At 39.0% G+C, this 5,769-nt stretch overlaps 1 pseudogene; it reads left to right on the top strand.

The window, feature by feature from the left end:
* Nucleotides 1-4,659: 4,659 nt before the first annotated feature.
* On the top strand, nt 4,660-5,565 carry LOC110594043 (annotated as a pseudogene).
* Nucleotides 5,566-5,769: the final 204 nt, after the last annotated feature.

Below are 5,769 nucleotides of genomic sequence, written 5' to 3'. Positions count from 1 at the left end.
AAACAAAAACAAAAACACTGTATTGTGGGGATTCTAATGCAGGTAGATATAAAATCTATGACAACAGCACAAAGGATAGAAGGAGGTAAATGGAACTGTTCTGTGGCAAGTATTGTACAGTTGGACATTTATTAAACTAGTACACTCTTAACTCTTAAGTAGATTGTGATATGTTAACGATGCATATTGTCATCCCCAGAGCAACCACACACACACACACACACGCACGCACGCACGCAGAGTATCACTTAAATGCTAGTAAAGGCATTAAACAGAATACGAAGAAGTATTTGGACAAGAACATGTGGCCACATGCACCGACCGCACCAAGGGGCACTCCTGCCTGGACTTGCTGACCCAGCTGCAGCCTGAGCTGGCGGTGCCCCAGCACTCATGAACAAGGAGCAATGCTTCCCATCGGAGATGAAAATGCAGGTCAGGAAGCCAACCTGATAAGACTTGGCCTGTTAAGTTTCCTACTAAGATTCCTCTGATTTTTTTCATTTCATTGTTTTAAAACAAGAGAAGTTCTCCTGATTTACTACTTTACTGATTCAGATTTATTCAGGAATAATCATTGTACCTGGTGGTATAGATAACAGAGAGGTCTGGGGTTGGAAGCTATACACTTTATGGAATATCTTAATAGAATAAAAGAACTTTTATTCAACTATAAAAAATATTAGCAAACCAAACCCAACAATACATTTTAAAAAATCATATACCATGATCAAGTAGGATTTATTCCTGGGATGCAGGGTGGTTCAATATTTGCAACAATCAACATGATACCTCACATCAATAAGAGAAAAGATAAAAACCATATGATCATTTCAGTAGATATAAAAAAAGCATTTGACAAAGTAAAACATCCTTTCTTGATTAAAAAAAACAAAAAACAAAACCCCTCTGCCAAGTAGCTCTAGTGGGAACATACCTCAAGATAATAAAGGCCTTATATGAAAAGCCTATAGCCAACATCATAGTCAATGGTGAAAAAGAGAGCTTTTCCCATAATGCCAGGAACAAGAAGGGATGTCCACTCTCACCATTTATTCAGCATGGTACTCAAACCTCTAGCCATAGCATTTAGACAACATAAAGAAATAAAAGGCATCCAAGTTGGTGAGGAAAAAGGAATATTCTATTTGTAGATGAAGGATACTATATAGAAAACCCTAAATATTTCACCAAAAAACTCCTAGAACTGAAATGAATTCAGTAAATTTGCAGGATACAAAAATCAATGTATAGAAATCTGTTGCATTCTTATACACTATTAATGAAGCAGCAGAAAGTAAAATTAAGAAAACAATCCTATTTACAATTGTACCAAACCAATAAAATGTCTAGGAATAAACTTAAAGAGGTGAAAGACCTATCCTCTGAAAACTATGAAACAATGATGAAAGAAATTGAAGATGATGCAAAGAAATAGAAAGATGTTCTATAGTCATGGATTGGAAGAACCAATACTGTTAAAATGTCTATACTACTCAAAGCAATTTATACATTTAGTGCAATCCCTATCAAAATACCAACATTTTTCACAGAACTATAACAATCCTAAAATTGCATGGAACCACAAAAGACCTCAAATAGCCAAAGAACCTTGAAGAAGAAAAACCGGAGGTATCACAATTCCAGATTTCAAGTTATATTACAAAGCAGTAGTAATCATCACAGTATGGTACTGGCATAAAAATACATAGAGCAATGGAATAGAAAACCCAGAAATAGGGGTGCCTGGGTGGCTCAGATGGTTAAGCGTCTGCCTTCGGCTCAGGTCATGATTCCAGGGTCCTGGGATCGAGCCCTGCATCGGGCTCCTGGCTCAGCGGGGAGCCTGCTTCTCCTTTTCCTTCTGCCTCTCTCCCTGCTCATGCTCTCTCTCTCTCTGTATCTCTGTGTCTCAAATGAATAAATAAAATCTTAAAAAAAAAAAAAGAAAACCCAGAAATAAACACATGATTATATGGTCAATTAATCTTTGACAAAGGGGAAATGAATATAAACGGGAAAGAGAGTCTCTTCAACAAATGGTGTTGGGAAAACTGAATAGCTACACGCAGAAGAATGAAACTGAACATTTTCTTTCATCATACCCAAAAATAAATTCAAAATGGATTAAAGATCTAAATGTGACACCCAAAACCATAAAATCCTTGAGGAGTGCACAGGAATGATTTCTTTGTCACCAGCCATAGTGACATTTTTTAGCTCTGTCTTCTGAAACAAGAGAAATAAAGGCAAAAATAAACTACCATGACTACATCAAAATAAAATGTTTTTGCACAGCAAAGGAAAGAATCAACAAAACTAAAAGGCAGCCTACTTAATGGGAGGAGATATTTGCAAATGAAATATCCGATAAACGGTTATTATCTAAAATATATTAAAAACTAATACAACTCAACACCCCAAAAGCAAATAATTCTATTAAAAAATGGGCAGAAGACATCCAGATGGCCAATAGACACATGAAAAGACGCTCAACATCATTCGTAAGAGAAATACAGATCAAAACCGCAATGAGATATCACCTCACACCTGATAGAATGACTAAAATAAAACAACAAGCATTGGCGAGGATGTGAAGGAAAATGAACCTTGTGCACTGTTGATAGGAATGCAAACTGGTGTAGCCTCTGTGGAAAAGAGTATGGAGATTCCTCATATTAAAAATTAGAGCTACCCTATGATCCAGTAATCACATTACTGGGTATTTACTCCAAAATACAAATATTTGTATTTACAATAGCCAAACCATGGAAGCAGCCCATGTGTCCATCGATAGATAACTGGATAAAGATGTGGTATATATTTACAGTGGAATATTATTCAGTCATAAAAAAGAATGCAATATTTCCATTTGCAACAACATGGATAGAGCTAGAGAGTGTAATGCTACATGAAATAAGACAGAGAAAGACAAATACCATATGATCTCACTTATATGTGGAATTTAATAAAGCAAATGAGCAAAGGAAAAAAAAAGAGACAAACCGAGAAACAGACTCTTAACTATAGATAAACTGATGGTTACCAGAAAGGAGGGGGTGAGGGAGGAATGGAAGAAATAGGTGATGGGGATTAAAGAGTACACTTATCATGATAAAAAATAAAAAATAATTTAAAAAAGAATCCTGTATGATCTCAAATGCGGAATCTTCAACAACAACAACAACAAATCCTCCTCCTCAGAGGAAAAGAAATCAGACATGTGGTTACCAGAGGTGGAGGGTGCAGGGAGGGGGAATTGGAGGAAGGGAGCCAAAAGTTACAAATTTCCAGTTGTAAGTCAGTACTAGAGGTACAAGGTACAACATAAGGGCTCTACCTTACACTGCTATATTATATATAAGAAAGTTAAGAGTAAATCCAAAGAGTTCTAATCATAAGGAGATTTTTTTCTTTCTTTCTCTTTTTTTAAGATTTTATTTATTTGACAGAGAGAGACACAGCGAGAGAGGGAACACAAGCAGGGGGAGTGGGAGAGGGAGAAGCAGGCTCCCCGCCGAGCAGCGACCCTATGCGGGGCTCGATCCCAGGACCCTGGGGTCATGACCCCAGCCGAAGGCAGACGCTTTAACGACTGAGCCACCCAGGCGCCCCAAGAAGGGATTTTTCTTTTTAATTTCTGTGCTGCACCCTTTCTGCCTTGTCTGCTCGTCTACAGTGAGCATGTACAGCTGTTGTAAATTCATAAAAGGCATTTTGAGAAAGTTAAGGAAACTCATAGATTCGTTCTAGAATAGGCGAGGGTATGGTAATGGAGTTGCTCCGAAGAGGGTAATTAACTGTGGCTGGGAAGAGGATATTAAATTGTTCACCTTTGTACCTGTTTCAGGTGCACAGCATAAAGGTTTGACTCACAGACACCCTGATGTGATTACAGTAAGTTTAGTTAGCAACCATCATCTGGTATAATTTTGTAGCTTTTGAATTTTGTGCAACATGCGTTATTCTCTCATCAAAAAGTCAAATGAGATTTTTCAAAAAGTTAACATGACCTGTTTCCTTTTTTTTTTTTTAAAGATTTTATTTATTTGACAGAGAGAGACACAGCGAGAGAGGGAACACAAGCAGGGGGAGTGGGAGAGGGAGAAGCAGGCTTCCTGCGGAGCAGGGAGCCCGATGCGGAGCTCGATCCCAGGACCCTGGGATCATGACCTGAGCCGAAGGCAGACGCTTAACGACTGAGCCACCTAGGCACCCCAGGAAATTTTTTTCTTTTTTTATCTATTTGATATGATGGATGTTAGCTGAATATAATATGATAATCATTTCACAGTATATGTAAAATCAAACCTTCATGCTGTATACCTTAAACTTATACAGTGATGTATATCAATTATTTCTCAATAAAGCTGGGGAAAAACCCACATTAAAAAAATAAACAAAAATAGAATTACTATATGATCCAGTAATTTCACTACTTTTATTGCAGCATTATTTACAATAGCCAAATTATGGAAGCAACCCAAGTGTCCATCAATAGATGACTGGATAAAGAAGATGTGGTATGTATATTACACACACACACACACACACAATGGAATATGACTTAGTCATAAAAAAGAATGAGCCCAGAGCCCTGGAGTCCCAGCCGGTTCCTACCACAGCCCCACAGTTGCCCACCTCCTCCTTCCTTTCAATATGACAGATGCCACTGTGTCCTTTGCCGAGGACTTCCCGGTGGGTGGAGTGGCTGCGGCCATTTCCCAAGACTGAAGTAGTGCCTATCGAGTGGGTCAAGCTGCTGCTGCAGGTGCAGCATGCCAGCAAGCAAATCCTCAGATAAGTAATACAAGGGCATTGTAGACTGCATGGTTCATACCTCCAAGAAGCAGGGAGTCCTGTCCTTCTGGCATAATAACCTGGCCCATGTCATAGATACTTCCCCACCCAGGCTCTTAACTTTGCCTTCACAGATAAATACAAGCAGATCTTCCTGGGTGGTGTGGACAAGAGAACTTAGTTTTGGTGCTACTTTGCAGGGAATCTGACATCAGGTGATGCCGCTGGGGCCACATCCTTGTGTTTTGTGTATCCTCTTGATTTTGCCCATACCCACCCATCCAGCAGCTGATGTGGGCATAGCTGGAACTGAAAGGGAATTCAGAGGCCTCAGTGACCACCTGGTTAAGATCTACAAATCCGATGAGATTAAGGACCCGTACCAAGGCTTTAATGTGTCTGTGCAGGGTATTATCATTTACCAAGCTGTCTACCTTAGTATCTATACACTTCAAAGGGAATGCTTCCAGATCCCAAGAAGATGCACATCTTTGTCAGCTGAATGATTGCACAATTTGTCACAGCGGTTGCTGGATTGACTTCCTATCCATTTGACATTGTTCATCGCTGTGTGGTGATGCAATCAGGATGTAAAGGAATTGACATCATGTACACAAACACACTTAACTGCTGGAGGAAGATTGCAAGGAAAGAGCCACAGCTTTTTTCAAGGGTGCATGGCCCAGTGTTCTCAGAGGCATGGGTGGTGCTTTTGTGCTTGTCTTATGTAAACTTCTTGATTTCATCATACAAGTTATTTCCTAGTTTTTTTCCCTTGTGAAAATGCATGTTGTATTATATAACATATCTTGCGCATTCTTGACAGACTGTTGGCTGTCCATTTATTAATGGCAACAATTTACTGGCTGAAAATGGGATGCAATAATATTCATCTGACCAGTTTTCTCTTAAAGCCATTTCCATGATGATGGGACTCAATTATATTTTTCATTTCAGTCACTCCTGATA

Source organism: Neomonachus schauinslandi, chromosome 1, assembly GCF_002201575.2.
Source record: "Neomonachus schauinslandi chromosome 1, ASM220157v2, whole genome shotgun sequence".
NCBI lineage: Eukaryota > Metazoa > Chordata > Mammalia > Carnivora > Phocidae > Neomonachus > Neomonachus schauinslandi.
Note: the sequence above shows the minus strand (reverse complement) of the source record. Positions and strands in the feature narration are given on the sequence as shown.